At 45.3% G+C, this 12,052-nt stretch overlaps 1 protein-coding gene across 2 annotated transcripts in view; it reads right to left on the bottom strand.

The window, feature by feature from the left end:
* RAB3C (RAB3C, member RAS oncogene family) overlaps positions 1-12,052 on the bottom strand; it is a 277,904-nt gene that overhangs the window by 32,250 nt on the left and 233,602 nt on the right. The gene's annotated exons all lie outside the window — the stretch shown is intronic.

Here is a 12,052-nt window from a genome sequence, read left to right as displayed (position 1 = left end):
TATCCTGGTGACTATTTTAACTTTTCTATACAGCTAGCTTGTGTGAACACCCCTCAATAAAGTCAAAAGGGGTGGATGCCAACCCGAGGACATAACAATTTCAAAAAGTCAGAAACAACCCAAGTGAGACTAAGAAATCTTTTAATCTAAAAAATACCTTTATTATTTAAAAAGTTACTCCCAAAAAAGCAGCTCCCTACACACCAATTACAATAAAATAAAAAAAGGATAGTGTTGTCCCTAAAATGCTATTCTGCAAGTACCATCTTGACTCACCCAGTCAATCATACATCAATCAGCCATAACTTTATGACTACTCACCTAATTTTGAGTAGATCCCCCTTTTGCTGCCAAAACAGCCCCAGCCCCCCAACCCATTGGGGCATGAGACCTCTGAAGGTATGTTGTAGTATCTGGCACCAAGCCATCTGTAGCAGATACTTTAAAGTCCTGTAAGTTGCTTGTTTTTCCAGCACATCCCACAGTTGCTCAATTGGATTGGGATCTGGAGAATTTGGAGGTCAAGTGAACACCTCAAGCTCGTTGTTGTGTTCTTCAAACCATTCTTGAACCATTTTTGCAGTGTATCATTACGTATTATCATGCTAAAAGAGGCCATTGTCATCAAAGAATACCGTTTGCATGAAGAGGTGTACTTGGTAAGCAACAATGCTTAGGTAGGTGGTATGTGTCAAGTAGCATCCACATGAATAGACCCAAGGTTTTCCAGCAGAACATTTCCCAAAGCATCGCACTGCCTGTCCATCTGTTCCCCAGGTAGGCGATACACATGCACCCGGCCATCCACATGATGTAAAAGAAAATCTAATTCATCAGACCAGGCCCCCTTCTTCTATTACTCTTTGCTTCAGTTCTGATGCTCACTTGTCCATTGTTGGTGATTTTGCTGTGGTCACGAGTCAGCATGGGCACCCTGACTAGTCTGTGGCTACACAGCCCCATTTTTTTCTGCTTTCAACACATTGACTTCAGGGATGACATGTTTACTTGCTACCTACGGTAATATATTCCACCAACTTTCAAAAGCCATTGTAACAAGATAATCAATGTTATTCACTTTACCTTCCAGTGGTCATAAAGTGTACCATCCTATATGTTATTGCACATATGGTTATATGAAAATGCTAGATCCAACGCAATAACCCTTTGTTTGTATTCATCATTATTACACAAAACTCATATTGGAGATATTTCTTAATTCAATTCCTGCAAAACAGAATGCAACAAAACATCCTGCAGATAGCCAGGAATATAAATCCACTTTAATGGATGCTAATTTGCAACTGGCTTGATGAGCTTCAAATTAGATATTTTTCTCATACAGCTGTACCTCTATTTATCTACCCGTTTTTTAACAGTCCAAATCCATGCAAAATAATTCACAGACAGTGTCTGTATCCAGAATAATGACTATTCCCGTTTGTATGTCATATCTCTGTATAAAGCTAGCCTCACACTGCTCAATGAGAAAAAATTAAATGATTCCCCATCCACAATAAACAGAGATGGAGAAATCTCCATTGCCTGCTATTGTATTTAGCAGCTGTGGCACCCATGGCAGGCTATACACAGTGGTGTTGTCAAACAGTTACTGCATCTGATAGTATGCAGTCGCAGTTTGGCTCATAATTTTCCACCTTGCTAAGTCAAATTTTTAATTGACTTATTTAGCTGGATGGGGCTTGCAGGGCACAACTTAGACCATCTATGGCTAGCATAGGGCTGATCTCACACAGGCGATTTTGATGCTGGCAACAACTAGGCAATTGCTTGCCCGTTTCCATTGAATCGCTCCCTCGTTAGTGGGGCCAGCTTTCCGTCACTGATGAGGGAGATTTGATAGCATTTGGATCCAGCAAACTAACAATTCCATGGAGGTAAATGGAAGGCTCTCCTATGATTTGTCTTCTACCATTCATTGCTTGCGTGCACAGAATGGATAGTCCTTGTAAAGCACAGGCATGAGGCATACACTTTAACCCTAAATCATTTTAAGCCAGCTATACAGTCTTTTAGTTTGCAATGGAACTACTAACTTGTTTCCGCTTTAAAGTGAAAATCAGATAATCTCAACGTTTCATATAGATTTACATACAATGTTTTATATACATTTAGCTGATTGAAGTTCAATGCAACAACATATAAATGCCTGTTTTTTTCTTTATTCTTAGCTCAAGCAGTATTCTGGAAATTTCAAAATGATCCAGCTTTAAGCCACTTTACATAATCCAGTGCTTCATCATGTAGGGCATACAGCCCAGTTATTTATCCTCAACAACTGGGACTACAGACTACAAACTCAGACCACAGCATCACAATAGAATTGCCATAGCTGGTGATCATCATTCCTCCTTGCAAACAGCAAGCAAAGCCAGGGCCAAAGGGCAGCATGCAGATGCATTCATTTAAAGTACTGTTAATGTACGCTGCATATGCACACACTTGTAACTGATGTCTGATTCAGACATCCTTGTGTTTGCACCATCTACAGATTTGTATTATAAAAGAACTGCAACAGCTGGTACCTATACTGCCTAAATAGAATTTTCCCTATGTTATGTGTATACAGTAGGGCTGCTGAATATAATCGCCGAATCGATGCATCGCGATGCGACCCTTCGCGATTCTGCATCGATTCGGGGTGATTGAAAAATCGATTACTAATGACGTCAGTTCCGGGGGCGGGGACAGAAGTGACATGGCAGCGCTGGGCCGCTGGCCGGGCTTGTGGAACACGGAGCTCCTCCGTGATAGAGCTGCTGCTTGGGTCCTTCCGTGCGCCAGAGGGCGCCATCACACGGAGACTGCTACTGGATAGCGTCTCATATAGCGGGATAGAGTGGGAGGGGAAGTCCTGGCAGAGTCTTGGCACAGTGTCGGAGTACAGCGTGAGACATGAGCACCACCGGGCAGGTGAGCTGGTGGCAGTGGGAGGACAGAGCCGTCTGTATATACATAGAGCTGTGGGCACGGTGCTGATAGTCTCACTGATTATCTATGGGAGAGCGGGCTGCTCTGTCTGTGCAGTGAACTTGAACTTGTTGGCGCTCAGCACTGAATTGGCCCTAAGTAATGATTGTAGAAGACAGGATGCTGAGTACTGTGCATTATTATAGATATGAGTCTTATGGCAATAATAATCATGTTAGGTTGTGTGCTATGACTTGTGTATGGAGTGGAGGTGATATAGAAGAGTCCGGGTATCAGACCATTGAGTAGTGACACTGGAAATATGTAGTGCTGTGTAGACATGTCTATAGGGAGCTCCCCCAGCATGTAGTACCCCCCTGCTCTAAGGGGGGGGTCTGTGGAAGGGGGACCCTGGCCTGCTCCAAGGGGGCTCTATTGGTAGGGGACCCTGGTCTGCTCTAAAGGGGAATGGGATCTATGGGGGGACCTGCCTGCGCTAAAGGGGGGGGCCTGCACTAAATGGGGATCTATGGGGGAACCTGCCCTGGCCTGCACTAAAGGGGATCTATGGCGGACCTGCCCTTCCCTGCACTAAAGGGGGATCTACGGGAGACCTGCCCTTCCCTGCACTAAAGGGGGAACTACGGGAGACCTGCCCTTGCCTGCACTAAAGGGGGATCTACGGGAGACCTGTCTGCACTAAAGGGGATCTATTGCATAGATCCCCCTTTAGAGCAGGGTCCCCATAGATCCCCCTTTAGAGCTCAGTTCCCCTGGATCCCCTTTAGGGCAGGCCCAGGCTCCCCATAGATCCTCCTTTAGAGCAGGGTCCCCATAGATCCCCCTTTAGAGAAGGGTCCCCATAGATCCCCCTTTAGAGAAGGGTCCCCCATAGATCCCCCTTTAGAGAAGGGTCCCCATAGACCCCCCTTTAGAGAAGGGTCCCCATAGATCCCCCTTTAGAGAAGGGTCCCCATAGATCCCCCTTTAGAGCAGGGTCCCCATAGATCCCCCTTTAGAAAAGGGTCCCCATAGTAATCGTGATGCATCGTGATGCATCGCGGAATCGAATCGTATCGAATCGCGACCCTAATAATCGTAATCGCATCGAATCGTGAGCTAAGTGAAGATGCGCAGCCCTAGTATACAGTATACTGCATGTAGTTAGTATTGTAAGAACAGAAGATGAGCACAGAAATAGTCTCCAACTCCTGAAGAAATGGTCCGAAGCCTTCCAGTTCAATACAGTATTCATATATTCACCTATGTTATTTAACCTAATCTAAGAAGGCTTCTACAGACCTAACTGATAACTGAAATATATATTAAATCTATATAAAAAAAAGTCATGAAAATGGAAATCAAGAAAACATACATGTAGCACCCTCCTAGGTAGGTGCTAGTGAGAGAGTATAGTTTTTGGCTCTGTTTGCCTATCAGAGGAGCAGCAGGCAAATCTATATTGCTTTCTGCCTACCATAGAGCAGGATCTGTGAGTTAGGTCTGCTCAGTGTGCTCAGTATTTGACGCATTGGGTCTAGAGAGTGTTTCACACTGGTCCAATAGGGAGGCATATTGGACAGTGGGAGGAAACCTGAACAATGGATGCATAGGCTTTGATACAGTCCTAGTGATTGGTAGAGACAGGCTTTCTCTGTGCATTCTGGGATACTGTATAAAAGCCAAGAGCACATGTGCTGCGGGGGCTTTGGCTGGTGAGCAGAGTCCCGAAGTTTAGGGTGGCGGCTGCCTCCTCCTCTGTAGTGATGGCACGTGGGCGGAGGTGGTCGGCCTGGAGACCAGAGGAATGGAACTGAACCCAGAGATCCAGGAGAGCTGACTAAAGGGAGAAAGACATTGGAGACCCTAGAAAAACAGTATCGTGAGTACAGGGGATGGTGTCTAGGAGCCAGACCTGAGTGGGGCCACCCCGGTGTAGGATAGTCAGAGGACGGGTGTCAGTGTGTCAAGTGAAAGGGGATACTAGGAGAGTATCCTGAAGATAATCTAGTCCATCAAGTCATCTGGATAGAGACTTGATTCAGATTCACCTAGTGGCAGGATGAAATAGCAGCCTGGCTCCATCGTCAGAATTAGGAGTCCTTCGCATTGTGAATAGTTAATTTGGAGTATCCCCCTCTGCTCTACAGAGATCAGGGAAAGTGGGATGACAAGTCAAGTTTGCAATGATGGTTGTCAATAGCAACGGATGGACTTTTGCTAAAGAAACAGCATGTCTTTACAAGTAAAATGCAGGAGAGTTAATTAAGAAGAAATGCACTATAATGTACAAAAGGACTGTGTTTGCTTTACAGTAATCGGTGCAAGTGTGGAAGTGGAGAGTGGTGACCCGGGACACAGGGATCAGCGTGTCGGGGGTCATGTCTGTACAAGTACTGTGAAGAAAAGTGTTGACCGTGCAATTCATGACAGGGGGACAATTTTCCAAAACAGTATGGGAGGTCAGCTGGCTTGGGAAGAAAGAAGTGCAGCTGAGGCCCAGGTACAGACAGAAAGGGCAGATGAGTGTGTGTGTTGGTGAACACAATCTGCCACGCAGTGACATTCGTGCTGGCCAGCCAGAGTTGCGGCAGCAGCGAAGAGGTTAAAGAGGGAAAGTGCGTGCTGAAGTGATCTGTCTAACAGGAGGAGCCACCGCCAGAGAGTCAGCTAGTCTGGAGCTGTGGAGGGAATCGCCGCCCAGACTGCCAATCCGAGTGGAGGAAGAGAGCTGAGTCATCACTTCTGCCTTCAGGTGTAGCTGAGAAGGAGACACGTGTGTGGAGGAGCAAGAAAGCGGGTGCCGGAGTGAGCCGGAGCACAGGGGCTATCCCACGTGCTGGCGGAGTACCTGAGAAGTTGAATGTATCACCTGAGTCAGTCCTGTGGGACACTAGAGTTTAGTTGGTGCCCAACGGAAGACTGGCGCTGTGCAGTGGAGGAGGTGAGGAGGCAAGGAGCATCTCGGGCTGGTATGTAGCCAATGCTTGAATGTGTCTATACGGCTGCAGGTCTGGAGTCAGTGCGGACACTGCAGTGATTTACTTGTGCAGGAGGTGCAGAGTGATTGTCGGCCCGGGTAGCTGTGTGTGAGCTGGGAGACAGGATTCACTCAGGAAGCGCTGTTGCCTATGATGATCCCTGTGGGCAGAGGAAGGGGAGTGCTGAAAGCGCTGCTGGAGCTGGGGCCAGTGGTGAAGACTTACACTGCCATATGCCAGACCATGGAGACTCACACCTCGGAGGTGAAATGTACCTTGGTGATATAGGCCGAGTCGTGGCCAGGAAGAGAGCCAGCTATACCTGCACAGGCAGAATCCACAACTTCTATCAAGGCAGAGGGGTATCAATGGGCTCCCGGGAGAGAGACCTCCAGTGTGTCCAGCAAGGGGGACGTCGGAGCAATTGATGTAGGGTCACCCAGGTTTCAACATCGGTTTGGATCCTTGGAAGAAGGAATAGATGTGGAGAAGTCTGAGGAAGAGACATAGTGGGACTGGGAAGCAGATGAGAGGAGCCGTTCTCCAAGTCCCAGTATGCCTGATGAGGAGACACGGGAGTCTGTGGTATTCATGCAGTGTGCCAAGAACTTAGGGTTCTGTGGGGCCTATACTACAAGGGCCCTAGATTTGTCCCCACCTCATACCTACGCCCGGGCTCGGGATCAGAATGAGGCCTACTCTAAGCTCATCAGGAGAAAAGAGACCCTATATTCCCCACCTGGAACAGGAAATAGACAGACCCTTCCCAGGTTTTTAAGATGTCAACGTCTCATTCAGAGGAGGGTGGCCCTGGAGTATGGGTATGATTACCTCTATGCTCCTCGGGAGATTATGTTGGAGATAGAGGCCAGAAAAGAAGAGTTGTGCAACAATGCGATTTGGGAGTTCCTTTACATCCCCAAGCCGTATTGGAACAAAGAAAGGCCTGAGCTATGGGACACCTCCTGCTCTGTAAAGACAAACTGGAGCCTAGGGCGGGCCATCAACATAGCCTGTGTGGAGGTCCTCCACCCTAAGGGAACAGGCAAGGCTTGGTCGGTTCATGTCCAAGATTCTGAGGGGAAGATTATCAAGATCCCTCATCCTGACCATTACTGCTAAGGGTGTAGGATCCCACCCCTATTGAGATATTGTTGCCACAAGGCTTGCTAGCCTAGAAGCTGTTGAAAGTAAAGGGGCTGGTGAACCTAAAGTTCAAGTACAAGTTCAAGTTGTTGTTGCTAGGGCCAAAGCCCTATTTCCATATCCCCCTTTGCCTTCTATCCTTGCAAAAGGGATCAGGAAATCAGCAGAACTGCTACCACTGTGTAGTAGCATCAAAAGAGGGCCGACCCTCTAACCTACAAATAGGCTTTCTGCTCAGAGGACTTAGGTAGTCACTCAGTGTCATGCTTCAGTTACTATCAGAAGCCAGCTTTACAAAATGTTCTATCTAGATCCTTTGGGCCATCGGGCCAGGATCACTCATTGGGACAAGTTTAAAGACACTTTGCAAAGAAGAGGATTTCTTTACAAAGAAACTTTGCTCAAAGGACACTTTGTGAAGATCCTCTTAGGCCAGTGGGCCAGTTGAGAGAACTTTGTGTGAGTTGCTACCTTGAGGAAGGAGGTAGAGGCTCATTGTCTCTTCAGAGGAGGGGATGTCAGAGTGAGGGACGCCTTCGAAGAGATATTCAAAACTCACAAGTTAAAGTTGCCTTGGTGTTACAGAAGGAAAGGACAATGTGAACACCAGTTGGGTGGACTCCGCATGTCTTTATTCTGAACTTGTGGGTCTGACTGTAATAGGAAGAGGGTCAGTGCCCTAGTGTTGAGAAGGGACTGTGCCTATTATCTAGTCACCAAAAAAATGGTTTGCAGAGATGAGATAGACAGTTAGCTTGGCAAGGTCAAATTGTTATCTGTTTTAGGAGTAACAATGGAACGTCGAGTCAAGTGTGCCCTGACGGGGCAGGAACTGAACAGAATCTCTGCAAGAATGTGTAGTCAGAGATATGTCAAGAATGTGTAGTCATGTGGTGAGAAGGTCGCCTCTGAGGAAAGGGCAGTCTCACTGATGTAAGTAGCTATGCATTCATCCATGCTTAATCTAAATTCCTTTGCAGGCTTGCTTTGGATTTCTGGGTCTGGCTAGGCCCTCCACTACTTTATGCAGATTCTTATACAATGTATATATTGTAAAAAGAAAGAAGAAAGTATATATTGTAACTAGTTAGCTAGCATTGATTTAAATGCACCTGCCATGTGTACATAACCATGTGAATATTTGTACAGCAGAGTCAAAAATATTTTTTTCACGTAATTTATTATGTTCACTGGCCACATATGGGGTATGCCCCATGGCCCTGTACATTGGTTACTTCCCTTTTCCCCCTTTCCAAGTTTATGGGATACTCCATGGAAAATTTTTTGTTAAAATAATTTTTGTAGGGGCGGCTGCCCAGAGCCAGTGAGGACATGGCTTGTTTGCCGGGGGCTGAGCGTAGCACCCTCCTAGGTAGGTGCTAGTGAGAGAGTATAGTTTTTGGCTCTGTCTGCCTATCAGATTAGCAGCAGGCAAATCTATATTGCTTTGTGCCTACCAGAGAGCAGGATCTGTGAATTAGGTCTGCTCAGTGTGCTCAATATTTGATTCATTGGGTCTAGAGAGTGTTTCACACTGGTCCTATAGGGAGGCATATTGGACAGTGGGAAGAAACCTGACCAATGGATGCATAGGCTTTGATGCAGTCCTAGTGATTGGTAGAGGCAGGCTGTCTTGGTGCATTCTGGGATACTGTATAAAAGCCAGGAGCAAATGTGCTGCAGGATCTTTGGCTGGTGAGCAGAGTCCTGGAGGCAGGGTGGCGGCTGCCTCTTCCTCTGTAGTGATGGCACGTGGTTGCAGGTGGTCAGCCTGGGGACCAGAGGAACAGAACTGAACCCAGAGGTCCAGGAGAGCTGACTAAAGGCGAAGAGACACTGGAGACCCTTGAAAAACAGTATAGTGTAAACAGTATCACAATTCTCCTTGTTGGGCTTGCTCCTCTTCCTTACTTAGTCTGATGTTTAAAATCTCTGCCTTTTATAAGGTTGATCTTCAGATCAGACAATTCTCCATATTTTTAAAAATACCTTTACTAAATTTGGTAGTGTAATTCTCAGATCTGTTAAATAAAAAAGGATGTTGTCTCTATATGGCGCTACTTTGTGTTCCTCGTAGATGTTCATCCAAAGTACCAACAACTGTGTACTGATAAGGCCTACCTGCCAATTATACTTTGAATGGTTTGTGTAGGTAAAGACTACTACTATTGCATAATTGTTCATAAGTCTTGAGTGCACCTGTGCCCAGACTATTGACCTAAAGCTTTTTTCCCAGTAAAAAAGCTTTTAAAAAAAAGCCTCTCATGACTTCTGTAGCTGCAGGTACTGTGGATAAATGAATCCTCAAACTTCAAAACCAAGATCACAGTGCCCCTTCCCTTATTCTCTATAGCAATAGGGACTTTGCAGCCTGCCAGCCTTCTAATGTAAGCAAACTTTAGGTTGAGGAAGCTGTTAGAAAACAACTGAAGCCTAACTTCAGAGTTTCTGTCATGATCTTCGAGGATAAATTACTCCAAAGTACTTGCAGCTACAGAGCTCAGGTGGGGGCTCAATTTAAAGCACTTTATTGCTTGCACAAATATGTAAATACTATAAAGCTGAAGTCTGAACTGTAGAACCCCTAATGCCCTGCACCCCCCCCCCCCACACCTCCCCGAAGCCTCCTGCACTTTAAAAAATCCAAGTACACATTTCCTTTTTTTAAGGGTATTTTGGCTGTTTGGGTAATGTGATGGGTCCTTCTTCTTCATTTGACATTTGATCAACATTCTGAGCTGCACCATATTAAGCCCAGCCTGCGTGGTGATGCCAACTCAGGGGTGGGTCCTAGACAGCCTAGGTTCAGCATCATTTAATCAGGAAGACTGAGGATATCTTGTAGTGTAAAAGAAGTGCTGCAGGGACAGCTTCAGATTGAAGAGCATTGCAGCAATTTTTTTTATTTTATTAACTGTGCTCCAAATTTTTTTTTCTAAAGCTCGAGTTTAGCATTAATGTATGTAGCTACCCCCTGGTTCTTCTAAAGGCAGGGTGTCACCTCCAGAGACAGGGAGCAAGCTAGTACTTACCCCAGGGCTGAGTCCATGGCTATAATGGGGAGTTTTGAACAAAAATATAGGCGCCAGTCACTTTTGATCTTTTCAAAGCTTTAATGTGAAACTTGAAAGAAAGTAGTAGGAGAGAGGATTAGGGGTCTCAGATACCAGTAGCAGATCACTTACAGACACCTTGGACCCAGAAAGCATACAGCTTCACAGTACCAGGACCTTTAAGCTAACTCAGCGATACTGCAAACACGTTTTCAGATGTAGAACAAGATCGAGCTTTAGTGTCAGAACCTTTAAGCCGACCCACCAACACTGTAAGCACGTTTTTAGATGTAGGTGCATCCTCCAAGTGAGTCACCAGGGCCTCCTGAGAGACCAGCCTTCATCCTGGCTTTCTCCAGCAAGGGTCCTCCCCTGGGTCTTCTCAATTTGGCTTGGCTTCTTCCATGCAGGGCAAGACAGCCTTAGAACCACCTCAGAATTAGTAGGCCCCAGACCAACTTCTGGGCCTACATGCAGAGCTCACTTCAGCAGCACCTCCTCGAGCCAGGAGGGCCTGAGGCAAGAGAGCGAGCATGGGCCCATCCAAACATTCCTACTGGAAGAAGACTGGAAGAAAAAAAATATTCATAACTCAACCTAACTTTACTATCTCATCCTGGCCCGTGGTACCAGTGACATCTACTGGCGACAGTGAGAAATGCACAACATGATTGAGCTTAGGGAAAAGACCAGATATAAACTGTACAATCAATCTGAGCGGCTTACAGCCCAGCCAAAAATGAAATTTGCATAGTAGCCCCAGTTTAGGAACAGGGTGCTACATGTACCTAGTCTGGGTACATGTGCTCTTTAAAGGTCTTAAAATGCATGAACTAAATAAGTTCAATTCATTATCCTCAGCAGAGAAAGATGAATGAAACAGTTATAGTAAGCATTAAAGACTTCTGAAAAGTTGAATACGTAGTTGATTTAATAACATCATTTTAAATGGTGTACAGAAACACATTTACCAGTATTGAGTGTGTTATGGATATGATGACTGGGTTAGGATGAGAAACAGACAGAGCCGCACAAAGAATACATCAGATGTTTTGTAGATTCGGAGAAAGACAAGCCCTGGTTCCCATGGAAACTGTCTCTCTCAATATCATCATAGACAAAGATGCAGAACATAGACCTATGTATTTACTTTTTGTTACAAATGTTGGATCAGCCTAGCTTTTTTCAAAATGCTTGGAAAATCCTCTTTCTTTTAACTTGTCTTTATAATTGGCACATTTAAATCCACCTTACCTTTTTTTTTGGCAATCTATCAGTGCCGGTTCACACTTATGCGCTTGCGCTTGCAATGCGAATTTGCAGTGCGAGTTTCCCTTGTGTTTTTCAATAGTACCAGCGCGATTGTAATGAAAATTTTATTGCGTTGATTATGTTAATTAAGCTCAGGAGGGGTGGAGCTGAGGGGAAAATCAAACAAAAAATAAAAATTCGCACATAAGAATTCGCACATATCTGAACTGATAATGCGAGTCCAGACCGATTTACATTGATGTCTATGGAGACTAAATTCGCAACGCAACTCTGTAAACTCGCACAAGACCCTTTTTATCATCGCATCACATTCGCATCTGGATCGCAACGCATAGATGTGAACGAGTGTCACGAATTCAATGAATTTTGTAAATGCATGCGATTGGAGACTATTTAGAACGCATAGCATTCGCAGTACAAGCGCATAAGTGTGAACCGGCACTCAGTAATGGGCGATATGAAGTCACAAAATAATGCAAAAGAAGATAAAGTATGTTGGATTTTTTCCAACACGATGCAGATATGTTATCCTACATGGCTCAACAATTAAATTAGGAAGCGGTAGGAAAACTGATGGAGGAGCACACAATAGCCCCCAAATCCAATTCTACACTTTGAGAAATATAAACATACTCTATCCATTTTCGGATGATGATTTGAACAGTGCTC

This window comes from Pelophylax lessonae, assembly GCF_965119305.1.
Source record: "Pelophylax lessonae genome assembly, chromosome: 1".
In the NCBI taxonomy this organism is placed as follows: domain Eukaryota; kingdom Metazoa; phylum Chordata; class Amphibia; order Anura; family Ranidae; genus Pelophylax; species Pelophylax lessonae.
Note: the sequence above shows the minus strand (reverse complement) of the source record. Positions and strands in the feature narration are given on the sequence as shown.